General features: G+C 44.8%; 1 long non-coding RNA gene across 1 annotated transcript; it reads left to right on the plus strand.

Annotated features, from left to right (window-relative positions):
- Window positions 1–487: 487 nt before the first annotated feature.
- On the plus strand, window positions 488–17,026 carry LOC135289095 (uncharacterized). Its single transcript, XR_010351895.1, has 3 exons — window positions 488–952; window positions 6,759–7,262; window positions 13,322–17,026. It is a non-coding gene; the product is annotated as an uncharacterized LOC135289095 (long non-coding RNA).
- Window positions 17,027–21,516: the final 4,490 nt, after the last annotated feature.

A 21,516-nucleotide genomic window follows, 5' to 3' on the forward strand; every position in this document is an offset into this window, starting at 1 on the left:
ATTGCTGAGAACATGGACTATTGTATTTGTTTTCCCCTCCTTTGCAATTTTCAATAATAAAACCCCCTGAATTAGCTAGGGATTTTTGAGATCTCCCCTGACGTGAATACGACAGGCTTTGTCAACTGGACTTCGAAGGACTACGTCATTTCCATGTTTGGTAGCTATACATCTTCTTTTCTTTCCCCCGCTCTTTTTCCTTATTCTTTCCCTTTTTCCTCACTCCCCCTCTCCCTAACACATTTTGCTGTGGTCATTCAATAAAGGTACATTTGTTTTTTGATTATCACTGCAACCCCCTTGTCATGTCTGTTTTTTGCACCCTGAGATCAGTAAAACGAACCATCACTAACCCGTTCGTAAGGACGGATCGGATCGTGACAATGAGTCACAGCTGTGTAATTACCCAAAAACAACCCCACCCCTGATGAGTCACAGCTATATCCAATAAGGATGAGTATGATAAAAGAGTGGGTTGGCTAGTCAGAGTAGGATTCTCAGGAAGGAGGAACTGCAGGAACAATTCAGAAGGACTGAAAGCTGTGCCAAACGGGAGAGACAATTGCTGCTGTAAAGGATCTGCTGTGAGGTCAGTCTGGGTCTGCTGTTAGAGCCTGCAGTCAGAGTCTGCAAGGGAAGTCTACAGTGGGAGTTTGCTGTAGTCAGTCAGGATGGCTGAGCTGTGAAGAAGAATAATCCAGGACCCTTTTCACACTGATAAACAAGAGTGTGTGTCTCAGCTTATTTCTATCTCAAACATGGGGTCTGCTGCAACAATTGCACATCGAGGCTTCTATCTAATCCTGCTCTTCCACTTTACTCTGTAATTTCAAGTTGTAGAGGGCAATGCACATCTGCACTGTGACTTGGCCCAAATCAAACAGCAGAAGAATCCAGAGATGTACTAGGATCTGCAGAAATGCAAGCAGTAATGGGTATTCATCTTTGAAAGGTATGTGGTGTTGTCTAGGATGTTAATGCTTCAGCATCTTTCAGATTACTAAATTGGAAATAAGGATATGAGCATTTGTGCACCTTTAAGTTTCTCCTATATTGTTTAAAAGCCTGCAATACTTAATTTTCATAGAAAGATTTATTTTATCTTTCATTTATTATAGGAATTGGGGTGTTACCCTGAATACAGGGGCAGGCAAAATATAAATGGCTTTTCTATGGAGGCCAGTTTCTACTACAGTTAAATAATTTCATTATAAATTGAGTCCTTAAATGTCAAGGAGATGCTGGATTTGCCTGAAAACAGGCATTTAGAGAAGCAATAAAAGCTGTGAGCTGTAGTCAGTTAGCTCATCATTCTTTTAGCATGCATTTCATTCAGCAGTTAGTGAGTGCCAGATTAATTATTTCAAAGCATCCTGGTTGCAGCTAAGGTCTAGCATGGAGTATTCCATGTGCTACAGGATTAGCAAAAAGTCAAAATATTTGCCAGAACAGCTGGGTTAAAGCTCATGAAAATTTTCCGGACAAGTCAAATATACAGTGTCTTCCAACTTCCCTGAATTAAGATCTGAGTCCTGTACCATGAATTCAGAGGGAGTACTGCTTGTGCCTTCAGCAAATTCACCCTGAAAAAAATGAACTTCAGTGATCTGCAGTAAAATGCGGGAGGTTTCTTCCCTTTGGAAAATCAGCCTAAAGAGGTCATACATGGCACACTTCTGGCTCCAGTGGGTACATACCGAAAAGTCACTGCCTCTATGCAAAAGCCAGCAAATGCTGTGGGGTATACCATCCAAGGATGGGATGTCTTCTGGACTCTCTCAAAAAGCTGGTCTCAGATCAGACTACCAAGTGGGATTTCTCCTTTGTTTTCACCAGTAAAATAATTATCTTCTGACAGAAGGGAACGGGAGTACACTCATCTTCCCTTGCACTGCGTGCAGTCCTTCTAACTGTACAAGCAGGCATGCAGTGAAACCTGCTCCATCTGCAAAAGGCTGCAGTAGAGTTTCAGAAACTTTACCCTCACAGTTTGCCTATAACCTGTGCCTTTTTTTTTTTTTTTTTTTTGCCCCTGTTAGCAGATGAAAAGTGATCCCCCTTCCCTTTTCCCCAGAACTAGCAGCAACCCCAGGAGGTGATAACTGGGGAATTTTGCTGCACATGTTGAAGATAAGGAAGATGTCTCTGTTTCTGGACAAAAGTTCGTGCCCCTGTGACATGGCTCTTGAACATTTTAGTCTTCAATAGGGTGATTTTAGTTTAACACCCTGACAGTGACTGAAATGTTATAGTCCATGGCTGAAACACTGATGTGAAGAGCTGCACCACCGAAGTACACCTTGAATGGGCCCCCTGATTCAAACCTTGGACTGTGAGTTAAGCTGCCTAGGAGAACTTAAGATAAAGTGATACTTCAGTCATCTCAGGTCTGGGAAGAAATGGATAATGTTGGGAGAGCATCCATGGGAGGGCCAAGACCAGAAGCTGTCCTGAAATCATCCCTCTCTGGCTTCGAGCTGGGGGAGGCCATATCCCTCAAGCTTATCTCCTGCTGCTAGATTTGCACAGACTCCACACCCCCCCTCCCGAAGGGGGAAGGAGGAGGGGGGTCTTGGGTGTGTGGCACAACCTCTGGTCAGAGGCTGTCAACACCCATCCTCCATTACACAAACTGGCTCAGCTGTGAAACCCCACCCTGAGAAAGCCACATTCACAGGACATTCATGTGAGGGGCAGCTGAGGGGGTGTCACAATTTATCAAAGACCCTGACTTATTCCTGAGGCCTTGCACCAGAGCACTGCAAGTGATGCAAAATGATGCAACTGATCCAGAGTCTTGCAAGAGACAGTGGAAAACTTGCCCTCCCCAGGGGACACACCTGGGGATTTCTACCTGGCCCAAACATTTATTAACCTATTGAATTCTATGCCTTTTGGTGAGGGACCCTCACCACCAAGAAGACCAGATTGAGAGGATCAATGAGACATTTTTGGGACCCATGGAGGGGTGATAAATTTCTTTTCAATCTGTCTCTGTCACTCTTCCTGTCCCCCCGACCTCCTTTTCTATTGTTTTCTTTTTCTTCCTCTGTTACTGTTAAATATATCAATTTTTTGGTATCAACATTTAACCTCATTTGGTTTTAATCCTGTTTTGGGGAATACTCAAACCTGAAGTTTCTATCCATGATCCACAGAGAGCTCACTTTCCTCCTCTATAATTAGCAGATGGTTCTATTTAATTGGCATCACTGGACACGATTCCCTTAAAGCAAGTGTTGGTTCCAAAAAATCTATGAATTGCTAATTTTTATGATAGATCATTTTGTGTTAAAGAAACAAAGACCTTTATGACTTCTTATTTGTTTAAATGAAGTGCACATTGTAACTTTACTTTTTGATTAAATTAATGCAATGTAGCAGCCACAGGGCCTGCAAGGCCTCCCTGGAAGTCTGTTGCCTAAGATAAGAAATGCCCAGTCATGATGTCTGGACCAAAAGACCCCTCTTCTGCCTCGGACCCTTGTTATCTCTCTGTGTAAGATCATTGGTCATATCCACCTAGACCCTTACTATTGTACTGTTTCCCAAAACCCACATACCCTGTATAAACCCCTGCCTCTGCCCAGTTCAGCAGAACTGTCCCTGACACCCTTCGCAAAGGATGCCAATAAAGACACATCTGTAGAACCTCACACAGATCTTCTCCTCTCTCATCCCTGCGTCTGCTGAGGCACTTAGCAAGCAAAGAGCTGAAATCCCTAAAGAGCTGAATTCACCAAAGAGCTGATCTCACTAAAAGAGCTAAGCTGCTTGCTAAGGTTGCCTGCGTCTGGGAGCCTGCCTGGGACAAATGGACAGGTTGTGCTTAGTGGGATGTCACTATCCAGGACACCTACGGCAGCCAGGGTCAGACAGACCCCGAGAACCCAGACCGTAATAATGCAAGGTACTCCTCAAAAGTGAGTCATTTTACTATGGTTAGGTGTTTAAAATAAGGTGCTCCTGAGTCGTAAGGAGTGGGACATTGGAAAATAATTTAAACCAGATACCCCTTGGGAGAAGACCACTCTTACATGTGTGTTTGTGAAGCAACTTTATATAAAATTTAAGCAAGGTACCTTTCCAGGGTGAAGGAGTGAAATTTGGAAATTAGCTGTAACTTTCACAAGGAACCCTCTGGAAAAGAATCACACCAATTTTATGATGTAACTTTGTGAAATATTTTTCTGGGAAGGGAGGGGTGAAATTTAGAAATTAACTTACACAAGGTACCCTCTGGAAAAATCTGCCCCATTTTTGTGGTAACATGAAACATAATGCACAAGCCTTGGTCAATTTCTTGGATGAATTTGGTGCCAAGCCATCTTTTTCAGGAATGGTGAAAGAGAAATATATAGTATTTAGCTAAGAAACTGAATGATCTTGAGTTTTATAAGGAGCTGTATTGAAATTTGTGTTTCTGTGACTTTGATTTCTTAGTTTTTATAATCTTGTTGCTTTAGCTGCTCTTAGTTTTAGTTAATGGATAACTTTATTCTAGTAAAATAAAATAGATGTTATGGGAAAGAACAGGGAATAACTCAGATTTAGACTCTGATGAATGTATTACACCTGTGGCAAAGAAAGCAGCTATATCCCAGAAGTTTCAGTCAAAAGAGTATTGTTTTTGATGCCTTGGGATTTTATCTTTTCCATTTTTTAAATCCTGTACTACTTTAGTGTATAACTCTAAAACTCCATATAGACTGTTAGCTACTGTCTTCACATTTGGGTCAGACAAAACAATTCCTCTAGGCCTGAAGCTCAAGGACACCTTACTGTCTCAGGCCCCAAAAATATAAGCAAAAGTGAGTTGGGGGAAGCAAACTGGGGGTATATGACTCCATTACCTGAAGCTGTAATTGGAGGATTAACCCCTGATATATAAATGGATCAAACTTATATCTGTCTGAAAAACTTGTGACTGTCATCCATCTTGGGTGTAGCCTCTGGGAGGTTTCTGACTGGTCAAGGTGTACCTATTGAAGGCCTATAATAAATACCCACTTTTATTCTCTTAATCTTGTCTGGGCTCTTTTCTAGGTAGCCACTCCAAGGCATCATTTTAACTAGAGCAGCCTTGGAGTTATTTTATAACTAGAGATTAATGAGATGTCTAAATAAGAAATTAGAACAATGAAATAACAAATGGGACATTACAAGAAGAAAAAGAGCATGCATGAGGCTTGAAAGGTGATCTAGAGGACAGCATGATGAAGATGATGATGAAGTAAGAGGAGATATCCCCCCAACCCCTCCTCAAAATTACCAGAAAAGAACATTAGATAGCAATATTGCTTCACAGAAAAACAGCAAGAAGGAATATATTACACCTGTATATGGATACAACAGTCTGGTCAGAGAGAGAGAAAGCTAGATAAGCTTTCCCATTAATTGGTCTGGGAAGCTTTAGGGAGCTGGGGAGAAAGAATGATAATCAAATGGTAACAATCTGCAGGTGGTATTTATAACAAGTTGTTTTTCCTCGTAAGTTGTTTACCAAAGGGTGTCTTCTTAATTAGCCACTCATGTGAAATGTGTTGATTAAATGACCAATCAGGTCCACCTGTAGCGAACCAAGATATAAAAGAAGAGGATTCAATAAATGGGTGGCTTCTAGCCTCTAGCCTTCTGATCTGAATCTGTGTCACTTCTGACTCAATGGTGACACCTGTATCTGATGAAATAGTAGGCCAAACTCAAAAGAAGGGGGATAAAAGTTGCAGTGTATATAAGCCCCTGTAAGTCTTTGTTTCATTGGACATCATTGACAAATAAATGACCGCTTGTCCCTGATATTGGCCAGTGTCGTTATTAGGGATGTTACTTCAGCAACTCGTAAGTTGTTGAAGTTTAAACCTTTTGGTTCTCTCCTTTAATTCAATGGACTGGCGCAAAATATTTGGTGTAATATCCAAGTGATTGTTGCTCAACTCTCTACCCTGCTGGCAGGGGCAAGAGTCGGAAAAAGGGTTTAGGCAGAGACATTTCTTGCTGCCGAACTTGATCATGTCCAAAGGCTTCACACAGAGCTTTAGAATGCAAATGAGAGAATTTTATGGGAAGAACTGTGGAATGTAGAACCTGTAGCATTCTCTGAAATGTGGTTTTGTAACTCAGACCTTTTGCTGTGTTCAGTGGAGTAGTTGAGACAATGTAAACAAAACTGTTCTGATAAAGAGCAGTTTATACTGAAATCTGATAACAAAGAAGTAGCACAGTTGACCCTTAATTAAAACTGGCAAGGATCAGCAAACTGATACTAAAACAGTGCCAGGTATTGCTACTGAAATATTAAAATCTGACCATAAATCAGGCAAAATTGAAATCCAGTCAATATAATTGCAGGGGGATGCTGAGAAGCTGGGCAGATGGCAAAGTGAAAATCAATGGCATGAAAGGAGCAAATGTTATCTTTGAAATTGATACAGTTAATTGATCGCTCCAGGGCAAGAAGTAAAAGCCTGCTAAAAACCTTAAAAGAAACCCAGCTCAAGTGGCTAAAGCACTCCTTATTTCACAGGCTACATCATTTGCCAAACTTTTACAAGTAGTCTCACTCCTTCCACAGAACATGAAATTAATTGGAGGAGACCCCACTGAAAAGCTGGGGGAAGTAACACAAGCAGTGCAGCAAGCACTTAATAAAGTTAGAACTCCACCTAAAAAATATCAAGTTGATGTAGTTTAACAACTTGATTCATTCAAGCATATTTTGGCTGGGAAGATTGCAGGGTTTTTTTTTCTTTTTCCAGGAATGTCAACCCCTGCACTGAAGATCAGAAGAACGAGTTTGGGAGTGGGGGAGTATGGATGCCATGGGACAGAGAGAAAGGCAAGCATTTCTCACAGCAGCTTGTGACAATTTTTAGGGACTTGTAAGGATGTGATAACTTGTTAAGTATAAACAATCTGCAGGTGGTGTTTTTCTACTTCGTCTTTCTGTACTTCTCAAGGACAGTGTGTGAGGAAGATGTTTTTGTTAGTTAGCCAATCAAATAGAATTTATAGTATCACTCTATAAAAATCGCGCATTTCTCTTGAATAAAGCCTTCTTTGCTCTTTCTACAATACTGCCTCCCACCTGTTCCTGTGTCATTCTTGGCGCATGAGTGACATCTGGTGACTCGACCTGTGTACTGCACCGGTCGGCCTTTGCAGAGAGCGGCAGTCGCCCGGGACCCCCGCCGGACTCCGCCGGGGCACGCGGTGCTCGCGCGGCTTGGCTGCGTTCGGACACCCTTTGTTTCCCCGGAGAGGTAACGACCTTTCCCCGCACCCTTCTCATTGGGCTTGATCCTTGGGGCTGCCCTGATAGTTGGGACCTGTGGGTGGGGACGGACTCTCCAGCACTTGGACAGTTCGTGGATTGCTGGGGCTTGGTGCCAGTGTTTCCGAGATGGGAGATCGAGAAGAGGAGGAGAGCTGGGTTTTTTCCATGTGAAGGCACCTCCTTTCCTTTGGGGAGTTCTCAGTGCCTGACGCCTTGTTGATCGACCTCCTTGTGTGGGCCAGGGTTAATGAGTTCCCGATGGGCATGGCCATTGCTTTTGACCTGGGCCGGTGTCAGGAACTCTGTGGTCTGCTTGCGGAGGAGTTTTATGATGGGGATGATGCTGTACCCCAGCTCCTGGCTGTGTGCGACTCCCTGTGCAGAGGTTCTGAGACAGGCAGTTTGAGGGGCGGGGTTGGTGCCGGCGCTTCAGACAGATGACTGTCGGGTCACAGCTCGCCGTCTGTACAGGGTTCACCCCCCTTATCCCCGGCGGGTCGACCCCTCCCCTCTTTGGGGGATGGGGCTGGAGGTTCGCTGTGACAGAAGATATGCCTTTCTCTACCCCTGGTGCCAAAGTCTTTGGCCGCGGTGGTGCTGGTGGCTGGTTCGCCTGTGTCCCGGCCTGTGACTGTCTCAGGGTTTGCAGCTCACGTTTGGCTTTTCAGATCTGGACCCTTTTGCTAATGTGCCACCCCCTGTCACCCGCTGGGCACCCTCCTCCTTCCTGGGTAGGGACTCGGACAGCGATGATGACCAGGTGGCTGGTCCCCCAGCAAGGGCATGCCGTGGTGGGGGAGGGCCGGCAGTGGTGGGCGGAAGCGGCGTCTGCTCATCACGTCTGGACACTGCCTCCCTGTAGGGTGACTGTGCGCCCCAACAATCCCAGCAGCTTTTGGGACGTGGTTAGAACACGGGTTTCAGAGGCTGAGGATGAGGGTCTGTTGGAGGGGGCGGGAAAGTCACGGTCTGCGGCCGGTGGTGGCACGCCCACCTCATGGGGAGAGTCTCTGGGGGTTCAGAGGGGCCAGGTTGTGCCCCATGGTAGCCTGCAGGCTCATCCTGTGTTCAAGGCTGTCCCGAATTTGGGACAAACCGACAAGCACAGGGTGATTGCCTGGTGGGTGATTCAGGAACTGCTGGCTGAGGTTGCGAAACATGGCCCTGGCTCGGAGGAGGTCATGCAGATTCTCCAGGTGATAGCCACTGATCTGCTCTGTCCGTTTAACATCAGGCATCTTGCTCAGGTGCTTTTCTGGCCTCTGCAATTTATGATGTTTTTCACATTCTAGGCAGAGGATGATGAGAAGGTTGCAACAAGTAACAAGCTTCTGCCTCCGGAGGATCCTAGGCATGGTGTGGGAGTGGATGCTCTCCTTGGGGAGAGTACCTACTCCCATCCTGATTTCCAGGCTACCTGGGATACTGCTGTTCTCCAGCAGTGTCAGTCTCTGGGGTTTGCTGCATTGGTGAAGACCATCGAGGCATCCTCCCACAGGCCCAATTTTACTGACATAAGGCAGAGGCCGGGTGAGCCTTTCGTGACGTTTATCGAGAGGCTGATTGCTGCTTTGGAGAAGCAGACTGAGAAGACTGCACTCAGGGAGCCCCTTTTGAAATGCTTGGCCTGGAACCATTCAAACACTGAATGCCGGAAGATCATAAATTCTCTTCTGGGGGATCCTTCAGTGGTGGACATGGCCAGGGCGTGTGCTAGGACGAGTGCTATGGATCCTGAGGTGTCCGCTCTGGCAGTTACTGTGCGGTCAGGCCAGGTACCCTTAGGGGGCGGACACAAGAAAAAGAACAAGAATAGGGGAAAGAAACAGCAGGGTGTGCCCAAGCCGGCACATGTGGGTGCCGAATTTTTGTGCGCTAGGTGCCTTAAGGCGGGTCACCTTGCCAGCCAATGCAGATTGAAATTTGATGCAAATGGCCAGCCTTTGGCAGGCCCAGAAATGGGAAGAGTACAGAGAGGAATTTCACCTCGACAAAAGTGATTCCTTGGAGCATGGTGCCAGCCCAGGTTTGCCCAGTCAGCTCAGAGATAACACCCACGGCTCCGCTGGCGTGGATGTATGTACCACTGGTGCAGTCATCCTAGACTCTGGTGGTGAGCATAAGGTTCCCTTGAATGTTCTCGGGACTCTGGAATGAGGTCTGGGTGCGTTGCTGGTGGGGAGATCTAATGTCACCCACTAAGGGATCTTTGTCCACCCGGGAGTTATTGTCTCTGCCTTTGTGGGTCTGATTTTGGCCACTGTTTTCATGCCATCTCCGCCTGTCACTATTCTGGCAGGAGCTCAGATTGCTCACCTTGTGTTTTTTCAGTAATTTATCCCCAGGACTGACCCACAGACTCGTGGAAGTGGTGGCTTCAGATCCAAAGGACCACCACAAGATCTGTGACCATTTCCTCTCAGCAACCCCAGGTGGTGTGTACCCTGACTCTGCTGGGTGCCCACCCACCGATTATTGAGCTGCAAGGTTTGATTGACACGGGGGCAGACATCACTGTCATCTCCCTCTCTGTGTGGCCTTCTACGTGGCCTTTGGTCCCCGTGGGAACACCCGTTGTAGGGGTGGGGGGTTCCGGCGCATACCATGATGAGTCGATGTTTTGTTCTCGTCAGCAACACGAGTGGGCAGGTGGCTGCAGTTCGACCCTATGTTGTTTCGCCTCCATCACTCTGTGGGGGCGGGATGTATTGGCTACCTGGGGGGTGCGGATTGGGGTGGATTTATTGATGGGGCCACTGCGTTGAAGGGCGAAAGGTACCCAACACTGCCTTTACGGTGGCTGGTGGACAAACCCATTTTGGTTCATCAGTGGCCCCGACTGACGGAGGACAAACTGCTTGCCCTTCGTGAATTAGTTCAAGAACAATTGCAGCAGGGACACATTGAGCCTTCTATGAGTCCCTGGAATACTTCTGTTTTCATGATAAAGAAAAAATCTGGGAAGTGAAAGTTGTTACAGGACCTCCAGAAAGTCAATGCAGTGATAGAAGGCATGGGGGCATTGCAGCCTGGTATGCCCTCACCCACCATGATCCCTGCGGGATGGGAGATCTTGGTCATTGATTTGAAAGATTGTTTCTTTACGATCCCTTTGCATCCTGATGACAAGCCAAAGTTTGCCTTCACAGTGCCTTTACTCAACAATGTCAAACCTGTGCAGAGGTATCAATGGAAGGTTTTGCCACAGGGCTGTCGCAACAGCCCAATTATTTGCCAGTGGTATGTGTCTCGGGCCTTGTCCAGTGTGCGCGATCAGTTTCCTGATGCATGTTGTTATCATTATATGGATGACATCCTGGTGGCAGCACCCAACCAGGATGAATTGCTGAGGATACAGCCTCAGCTGTTTGCTGCCCTGCATGTTTACGGGCTGCCGGTGGCCCCAGAGAAGGTTCAACAGCACCCTCCTTGGAAGTATTTGGGGGTCAAAATTCTTGACCGAACTGTTCAGCATCAGGAGGTGCAATTTTCAGATTCTATTCGGACCTTGAATGATGCCCAGAAGTTGATGGGTGCCATCAGCTGATTACATCCTTATTTGGGACTGACCAGAAAACAGTTGTCCCCGTTGTATAATACTCTGAAAGGGGACCCTGACCTGAGATCACCTCAAGAGTTGACCCCTGCAGCGTGACGGGCACTGGAGGAGGTTCAGAGGGCTGTTTCAGCCCGTCAGGTTCACCAAATAGATCTTTCCATTGATGTCACTGTTTTCGTCACTGATCCAGATTTTCATCCTATGGGTATCATTGGCCAGTGGAGTTACAAGTTGTCTGATCCCTTGCATGTTTTGGAAGGTGTCTTTTTGCTCCACCAGCCTAAGAAGACAGTGCCCTCATTGTACGAACTAATTGCTCGTTTGATAGTCAAATGCCCTCAGTGGTGTTTGCAATTGATGGCTGCTGATCCAGCAACGATCATTCTTCCAGTGGAGCGGGAGGATTTTGAATGGAGTCTTGCTATTAGCACTCCTGTGCAAAGTGCGCTGGAGAACTTTTCTGGGCAGATTGCTTATCAAATGCCCAGTCATAAGTTGCTGCAACTGGCAAAGAAAACATGTTTGTTATTGCGGCCAAAGAGCAGCCGGGTGCCGGTGCAAGGGCCCACTGTCTTCACTGACGGGTCAGGGAAAACGGAAAAGGCCATCGTTACCTGGAAGGATGAATCTGGATGGCAGACACTGGAGGGCCATGTGTCAGGTTCAGCCCAACTGGTTGAATTGAAGGCTGTTGCCATGGCGTTCCAGAAATTTTCCCAAGTGTCTCTGAATGTGGTGACTGATTCCTCCTATGCTGCGAACATGGCTGGGCGTTTAGATTGCTCGCTCCTGAAGGAAGTCAGTAACGGCTTTGTTTCAGTTATTGAAGGCCTTGTGGAGTGCAATTCAGGCCCGGGTCTATCCATATTATGTCTTTCACATTTGGAGTCACACCAATTTGCTGGGTTTCATAGCAGAAGGTAATGCCAGGGCTGGCAGGTTGGCTAACCCTGCTTGGGTAGAGCCTCAGCCTGATGTGATTGCGCAAGTCAAAGCGTGGAATGATTTTTTCCATCAAAGTGCGCATACTTTGCAGAAACAGTTTCATTTGACACCAACTAAGGCTTGTGACATCATCAGCTCTTGTGCTGACTGCCATGGATTTGCTGCACCTTTGTCAGCAGGGGAGAACCCCACAGGCTTAAAGGCTTTGCAGCTTTGGCATACGGATGTCACTCACATTGCTGAATTTGGCCGATTTAAGTATGTGCACATGTCTATTGACACATTTTCCTCCGCCATGTGGGCCTCTGCTCACACTGGGGAAAAGAGTTGTGACGTGATTGCCCATTGGAGGATGGCTTTTGCAGTCTTGGGGATACCTTCTTCTGTGAAAATGGAAAATGGCCCTGCCTATGTCTCACAGAAGATGTGGCAATTCCTACGCCTATGGGGAGCGTCATGCAAGCTTGGTATCCCGCACTCTCCTACAGGCCAGGCTGTTGTCGAACGCACTCATGGTACTTTGAAGCGTGTTCTGGGCAGGCAGAAAAGGGGAATGCCTGGAGAAACACCACACAGTCGGTTGGAAAAAGCGTTATACACAATCAACCATTTGACAGTGCCACAGAATTCGGAAAACCCTGTCATTCTGAATCACTTTATTCTGTTGCGGTCCTTGGGTGAGGCGCACCTGCCTCAAGCAAAGGTCTAGATATGGGTTCTACCCACCAATAGGTGGGAAGGCCCAAAAGACCTTATCACTTGGGGTCGTGGGTATGCATGTGTCTCCACAGATACGGGAGTGCGATGGGTACCTGTGAAATGTGTCCGCCCTGACTTGCGACATCAAAACCAGAATGTGGCCAACAGGCAACTTTTGAATGATGACCAAGATGATGGCTAAGATGACAACCATCCATCAGATGGCCCTTCGACGAGTGGGGACTGAATTTCATCCTTTTTTTTTTAAAGGATTGTTTTTAGAATTGATAGTGTATTTTATAAGAGACAATCACAAGACCTGATCTCTCTGGCCATTTCAATCTGCATCTGATGAAAGGACCTCTGGAGCTGTGTTTGTTCTCCTTTCTGCAAGGGGCCCCGCAGAGGATTACAAACACCACCTCCATCTTTAAACAAAAAAGGGGGACCTGTGGATGCCATGGGATGTGATAACTTGTTAAGTATAAACAATCTGCAGGTGGTGTTTTTCTACTTCATCTTTCTGTTCTTCTCAAGGACGGTGTATGAGGAAGGTGTTTTTGTTAGTTAGCCAATCAAATAGAATATATCATATCACTCTATAAAAACTGCATGGTTTTCTTGAATAAAGCCTTCTTTGCTCTTTCTACAATACTGCCTCCCACCTGTTCCTGTGTCATTCTTGGTGCAAGAGTGACAGGGGACCTGCCAGCAGATTTACACCTAGATGTGATGATCATTTTTCACCTAGGTCCTGTCACCCTTGTGATAGATTGTGGTAGTTTTTCCTTCCTTTTTATAATTGGTCTGTAGTCAGCCGAATTTTCACCTTTCTTTTATAGGAACCTGCCAGCAGATGAGATGGAGCTGTGTGGAAACCAATGAAACTTTAAATTGCCACCATAATTGCTTCTATTGTCAGTTTGTTAATGTTTGTAATTTGTTTGGTTTTTTGTGACTTGTTGGGAGACCAAATATTAGTCAAAGCATTTTATGTATTGTTAAGCTTGATTTTTTTTGTCAAGCTTGTGTTATCTTTTTACAGAAAAAAAATGTTGTGGCTGAAGTTCTCATGGATGTATTGTTTGTCTCAAGCAATTTTATCCTGGGAGTGAAATGGTGGTTTTGGGGGATTTGCTTAAGTTAGGAATATGAATTAAGCATTTAAATTTTAGCTTGTAGAATTATGTGTTGAATTTTAACCTTTTACTTAAGAAACCTCTGTCATGGTACAAAGGGCATAGGAAAATGCAAATTTCTGAAGCTTCTTGCGATAAAGTACAAGACCAGGAGTGTAGCAGTCTCAAGGCCTGCAAGGCCTCCTTGGAGGTCAGAAGCCTGAGCTAGGAAATGCCAAGTCAGCATGACTGAACCTTAGAAGCCCCTCTCTTCTGCCTTTCGGACCCTGCTTATCTCTCTGTAAGCCTACAGGTCACTTTCCCCTGACCCTTACTATTGGACAGTTTCCAAAACCCCTGTAGGGCATAAAAACCCCTGATTCTGCCTGGTTCGGCAGAAGAGCTGTCACTGAGAACCTTAGCGGAACACCCGAATAAAGAATCCTGTGGAACCTCACACGGCCTTCTCCTCTCTCTCCCTGTGTCTGCTGCTGCGGCACCTAGCAAGCTGAAATCACTGAGCTGATAATCACTAAGAGCTGAAAATCACTATAGCTTGCTTAGGCTGCTGTGCTGAGCCTCCACTGAGCTATCCTGGCTCCAGCACCCTGCTGGGCATCAGCCCGGCGGGAAACTGCCGTGATACAGGAGAAGACCAGGGAATGCAAGAAACCTAGATAAAGGAACTCCTCTATCTCCAAGCTGATCAAAACCGACAGACATACTCAGATAAGCACCAAGGGACCACAGTGCACGTGCAAAGGAGAAAAGTTCAAAAGTTCAGTCATGAGGAAGAACACAACCTTCGGCCTCAGAGACCACCAAAGACCCCCCATGCGACCACCACAGCAAACAATGCATGCTCAGAAGGGCGTGGATCTAATTACCATGTGAGGCAAGGACAGGCGGGGCCAGGGGTTGAATATGCATTAAAGGATTTTGTAATGTAATGCATATGGAACATCTTTGTGAATAAAGATATGGCCCAGACCGGAGCTCGGTGAACAAGCTTTCACAAGAGCTATCTCACTTGTGCCGGGCACTGACATACATACCCACTTCATAACTACATTAGGTTGTGGAGTCTATTTATTCCACATATCGCTTCAGGCGTTGGTACAAGAATTTATACGTATATGAAATCATACAAATATGTATCGACCTTCCCAGTTCTGCCTTGGAAGTCTCTAAAATTATTATAATTTGGCCAAATTTTTCAGAATTAATAATTAGTGAACTAAAGAATCCTAACAGAACACAAGAAAATGTTGCATGAAAAATGATTGAGCCCCCCTTCCTAAACCAGGTGGGACAGCCATGAATTGCAAATAGAATATGCATAAATCACAAAACAGCCTTCTACCAACTCTCCAACCAACCAAATATTCCCACCTGAACGTCTCTGATGTGCTGTTGAATTTCCTGTCATATGACCTGGGAAAATATTTTAACTTTATGTCGCTTCTTTTAATTATGTTAATTAGTGTGGTGACCCTAGCACATTCTGCACCAAACATGCTCCTTAGTCATGGGTGCAAAATGTTATGAAGGCAATTTGCCCACTAAAATTCAAAAGAAACAAGTTTCTTGGGGTAATACAACTAAATTTGAAAGGGAATTATTTTAATTTTAATCCCACCAATAATAAAGCCACAGTTTCTGTTTTGTGTCAATGTCGAATGCAGGGCACCCCTGACGCAGGGAATTATTGGCATCTGACTCCATTGATTCAGAAGGCTGAATAATTGCTTTATTAAAACTATATTATATTACATTATACTATATTATAATTATACTAAAGAGATACTATACTAAACAATACTAAAGAATACTAAAAAGATAGTAAAGAAAAACTTGTGACTGTCTGAGACAGCCAAGACACAGCTTTTGCCCAATTGGCTAAGGAAACAAAACAATCCTCAGCAGAATCCAATTGACAAATCACTTCAGGTAAACAATCTTCTTAACACATTCCACATGTGCAAAAATAACAGGAGCAGCAATTAGAAATAAAAATTGTTTTCTCTTCTTCTCTCTGTGCTTCTCCAGGAAAAATCTTGAGAGAGAAAATTATGTCTCTCTCTGTTCAAAGAATGTGAATACCACATGTCAAGACTAAATTACAGCAGTGCTATAATCTAGACCCTGGAAAATAGAACATAGCCCTAATGTAAAGATGTGTTTGCATGAGAGCCTTTTGTATTAAATTTTTTTTGTATGTGAATTTTGTATGGTAAAGATTAATTTTTCAGGATGTGTAGAATTACCCAGTGGAACAAGAATATTACCTATAAAATTCTTCCAACTAAATGTGGATGTGGTCAAGAGAAATACCTATTTTAAAGCCTTTGAAGTATGTAAACACATATCCTCAACAAACTCATTCACATTTGTTCCTGTGTGCAAAGTTAATAAATTGTACTATGGGAGCTGAGAATTCTCTTGAAATTTGATTTATTGACACATGTCAATATGTGTATCTACTGAGGATACCCCTGTGGTGGGTTTTAGTGTTGGCTAAATGTTAGTGCACTTGCTGGAATACACTTCCTTATTTTTTTGTTATGAGATAGAATTAGGAGGAAGGAAAAGTAGGCTTAAAATTTTGAAAGGGTATAAAGAAAAAATTATTAATAGTAATTAAAAGAAAGAATAATAAAAATCAGAATAAAACTTTTTGAACACTTCCCTTTACAACTTTTCTTTCCTACTTATAACGCATAGAAAAAAATTAGTTTAGCACTTCTAGAATAGTCTTTCTTTAATTTACTTAGGAAGAGAAGTCTTTTTTGTTAATTTATGGAAACAGCTCTACTAGAAAACAGTTCTCTTATGGCTTCTAATTTTCACAAATAGCAGCCACCTGGGAAATTTACAATTGTGAAGTCCCTCCCATTTCCCACAGCTGTGTTTATGTGCTGTAATAGATGATATGTATAAAATCATGCTGAGGATACAGTAATCTTGCCTGATAAAAATCCTGGCATACCAAAGGAGAGTTCCGGGAAATTCCCTCTGATGAGATTACAGCGATATGCACCAAAATCCTAGCCTGAATATTCGTCTCCAGAAATGTTGATTCCAGAGGATTATTCGTCTGACCAAACCCCAGCAATATGCATTCGATATGCATCATCGATAAAATAAATATGTGTCTCCTAGAATGTATATTGCAGGAGATTTTCCTCTAACAAGGTGAATTATTTACCAGTTTTGAGAAACTCAGCAAGAGCAGCAGCAAGAAAGGAAAAACTACATGAATATACTAAAAAGATAAGATCAACTCTAAGAAAGCAATAAACCCTCCGCGGCAACCCTCAGAGCTTGGAAATGTATAAAAAAGACTGTGAGAGCTGTCTCTTCGTAATGCACAGAGGAGAGGAGCCAGAGTGCCCTACCTGTCTCACCCAACACTGTTAGCCTGGTTCAGCGTCGTTCTAATCTTTGCTTGTGACCTTTTTACTATTGTATTTAAATTATGGAATAAATTCTCCTTATTAATCAAATTGGCTAATTCATTTATAACGTGGGCGATGTCAAGTTATGGGGTACTATTTTAAGGATAGGTTGTTTAAAAACAAAGGTTCTCTTCACTTATCTCTGAGATAATTTTCATTTTTGGGAACAGAGATCTTTTTCTTCTCTCCCTGGGTGTTATGAATAGAAAGTTGTATTTTTTTAAAGTTTCAGAGTTAAAAAAAAACAAGTCAAACTGGTCAGAGTTCTTTGGGTGTGCTGCCAAAGAAAAAGTCCTAAATTACCCGTTAATGGCCGGTGATTAACTATTGTTTCCCTGATGCTGGCCGCTTGCCAAGAAGACACCAGGAAAGACCCTCCAAGGTAAAGAGAATGGGCAGTGACACCAGAGCCAGCATGCAAATGAGAAATGCATTGCACCCTGGGTTTTTACAGTTTTACAGTTTTTACAAGAAAAACCCCTAAAATCACGAGCCAACAAGTGACTTAAGTGACGTCTAAGGATGGGAGCATAGTCCCGTACCTGCTTGGACCTTTTTGTTTCTCACCCTAACCTGAAAAGATACTGATTAAAGAGACACCCCGGGTTTTTAAACAAACAAGCCAGGACTCTACGACTCCCGTGAGGACAGAATCCCCAGCTCTGCCTGCAGACCAGCGGACGAAGCTGCATCATCCTCCTGCTTCGTGCCACGCCTGGGAGCAACGGCGGTGTGGGCGCAACCCGTCGATTTCTCCCCACCTGAGCTGATTCTTCTTAATAAAGGCATTAAAAAAGGAGAAAGATCTCCTGCCCATTTATTTCAGCTTGGGGGACTCGTCCGGGATAGCCACGCCTGAAGAGGACACCAGGACTGGGACGGCCGCCCACCCTGGACCTGCAGGACAGCTGGCTATCGGGACCAGAGAAGATCGGCTTGGGACAGTGACACGGAGCAGCGCTGGATAGGTGAGAATATCAGGCGGCTGGAGGGGGAGGCGAGCGAGTGTGTGTGAGTGAGACGAGGGCTGGCAGCTCGGCCCCTCAAAGCGATTGAGGACCCCTCAGTAGCGCGGTTCCGCACCCCCGCGAGGGGGCCGGCCGGGAACAGGGGGAAGCGAGTGGAACTGGTGATTGAGGCGCCTCCAGAGGGGTAAAGAGGACCCCCCTCCGGGCGTGCGGAGGAAATAGTTGTGTGAGTGGCACGCACCCCAAAGGCCCTGATACCGGTCCTAACGAAGGATGTTAGGCGATTTAGGATATCAGGCAGTTTTGCCCTGACAAAGAAGGTCAGGTACCCCTCAGAAGCCAGGGCTTCGAGCTTTGACTGTTTGGGCCTTGGCAAAGGAGGCCAAGGTCTCTCTAAGTCCTGACGAAGGAGGTCAGGCAAACCTCAGAGGTCAGGACCTCGAGGTTTTTCTTTTGTGTTTTGTTTGTTTGTTGAGTCTTGTCAAGAGAAGGCGAATGTCTCAACAAAGTCCTGACGAAAAGGGTCAGTGAAATTGGAGTTTTGGCAGGAGGTCGAGACTTCTTAAATAAGATATATTTCCTTTAGAGAAAAAGACATCTTTGTGATTTGTTTTGAGGCAGAAAAAAATGGGAGGGTGCAGTAGTAAGAAAAGTGGCCAAAGACTGAGGAATATACCTCCCCACAGTCCCCTAGGTGAACTATTAGAGAAATGGGACTTTATAGAAGGCACAGAAGGATTAGATAAAGTTAAGATGATTCATTACTGTTCAGAAGTGTGGCCAGAATTAGAGGTGCAAGGAGGATGGCCATGGTGTGGGACGAAAGACAAGTGGATGTGTCAACAGCTGAGTAACTATCTGACGGCTAGAGAAGATACTGATCCTGAGCAATTATTATATGTAGCTTGTTGGTTGAATGCTGTAAAGAATGAAGGAGTGCAAATTTGTAAAGTGCAGAGCAAGAAAGAAGGGAATGAAAGAGGAGATGCTAGAATTAAAGAAATTGGTAAACGGTGGGACCCCCTAGACTACTTGCCTCCTGATGCCCCTCCACCTTATAACCCTCTCCTTCGAGCACCTCAAATAGCAGATCCAGTTCTTCTCCCGGCTGCCATGGGGGCCATTCCCTCACTACCCCCTTCGACTCCTTTAGCTGCTTCTGCACCACCACTAATAACTACTCCACCTGCTGCATGCTCCACCCCTTCTCCAGCTCCACCTAACATGCACCCAAGCTCTTCTCCCCCTCCTACTGCAGTCCCTCCACCTCCTCCTAACTGGGACATAAATGCCTCCTTATCTAGTAACCCCATATCACCAGGTATAGTCGTTGACCTACAGCAAGTCCAAGCTAATGCTAATACCCCTCAAGTGAACAATCTTGTGTCTGAAGATGGGCCATACTGTAGTACCCGATCCAAGACCTCCAAGGCAGAGAAACTTTTCCCCTTAGAGAAGTTCCTATGGGAGGAGTAGCAGGAGGTTTTGGTTTTGTAAATGCTCCTCTAACTGCTTCTGAGGTGAGAGGATTCAAGAAGGAGTTAGGGAATTTAGTTGAAGACCCCATGGGCATTGCTAACCAAGTGGATCAGTTTTTAGGTCCAAATTTCTACACTTGGGGGGAGATGAATTCCATTCTAAATATATTATTTTCCCCAGAAGAGTCCCGAATGATTAGGGCCTCAAGCATAAGAATTTGGGGAAAAGATAACCGTCCAGGGCCCCAAGTGCCATCAGGAGAAGAAAAATTGCCACTAGTGGATCCCAATTGGAACCCTAACCAGGAGGAAGGGAGGAAGGCCATGATGGAGTACAGGTCTTTGATAATTCGGGGGATCAGAGAATCAATTCCCAAAGGAACCAATACAAAACTAGCATTTGAGGGTATACAAGAGAAAGATGAAACTCCTGCCACTTGGCTTAATCGCCTGAGGCGGAACTTTCAATTGTACTCCAGAACAGACCTAGACACCAGAGAGGGTGAAATGCTACTAAAATTCCATTTTGTTACTAAATCTTGGCCTGATATCCAGAGAAAACTGGAAAAGATTGAGGATTGGCAAGAGAAAGACATTAATGAGTTATTGAGGGAAGCATTGAAAGTGTATTTAAGGAGAGAAGAAGAAAAAGCTAAGGCCGAAGCTAGGATCATGGTTGCTATAGCTAGAGAAAGTGTGGGAGCAAACAACTCTTTCCTACAGTACGAGACCACAAAAGAGTGGGGGGGGAGCAACGGCGGTGTGGGCGCAACCTGTCGATTTCTCCCCACCTGAGCTGATTCTTCTTAATAAAGGCATTAAAAAGGAGAAAGATCTCCTGCCCATTTATTTCATGGTTGTAGTCAGGTGGGGGTTGGTCTCTTTCTCCAGGCAGCAACTAACAGAACCAGAGGACACAGTCTCAAGCTGCGTCAAAGGGAATATAGGTTAGATATTAGGAAAAAGTTTTTTACAGAAAGGGTGATAAAGTTCTGGAATGGTCTGCTTGGGGAGGTGTTGGAGTCACCATCCCTGGATGTGTTTTAAAAAAGACTGGATGTGGCACTCAGTGCCATGGTTTAGTTGAGGTGTTGGGGCATGGGCTGGACTCAATGATCTTTAAGGTCTCTTCCAACCTACTCATTCTGTGAATTCTGTATGCAGGCTTTTGTAACTATTGGTGTTATCCTTTCTTGTTAGAGGCTTAAAATTCACCACTCTTCAAGTCATAAATATTACATTTGGAAAGAACTTTCAGACCATTCAAGCCACCCTCTTGCAATAGGTACAATGGTCCCTACTGAATATTCACAAGCATAATTCATGTTAGGGATATAGTTAGTAATTTGTGCCTATAAAATATAGACTTCTATAAAGTATATTAATCAAACTGGCTGTACAGAGGGAGGCTAGGGATTTCATTCTCAGGATGGCGAAACTGTGGCAGACTGGCAAGGGAATCCCATGACATTTACATATGAAGGAAACCTCGGCTGCACAGGAGATGGTCCTTAACGGTGGCATGCATCCAGAGATGCCCAAAGATAATGGCCCGAAAAGATACCTATCTGAGACAACAAGGGCCATCAACACTTGCCACCTGAATACAGGATTCCGGGAATCAGGGAGAAGCATTAATCTATTTCCGAAGGAAGGCTTTGTGCAGTTCAGACTGAAGAAAAGAACCAACTTGAATATGAAGAACTCTAAAAAGAGACAAAGGGACTCTGCTGTGGGCAGAATAAAGAGTATAAAAACTGTCCCCTCGGAGCAGCCAGTGTGGACGAAGGGGGATTTGGTGTGATAGAGGCCAAATCCACGTTCACCCAGCCTATCTCCCGGGGGTGTTGCGCTGTCAGATTGATTGTTGGCTGTCGGGACTGTATCACAGTCACGAATAAATTCTTTTTGCTTTTCTATTAGAATTGGACATATTTCATTTTTACATATAACAATTCAGTTTTGCCATCAGAAGTAATTTTCATTCTAATTACCATGGAAACAATGCAACAGTT

The sequence above is a fragment of the Passer domesticus genome, chromosome W, assembly GCF_036417665.1.
Source record: "Passer domesticus isolate bPasDom1 chromosome W, bPasDom1.hap1, whole genome shotgun sequence".
In the NCBI taxonomy this organism is placed as follows: domain Eukaryota; kingdom Metazoa; phylum Chordata; class Aves; order Passeriformes; family Passeridae; genus Passer; species Passer domesticus.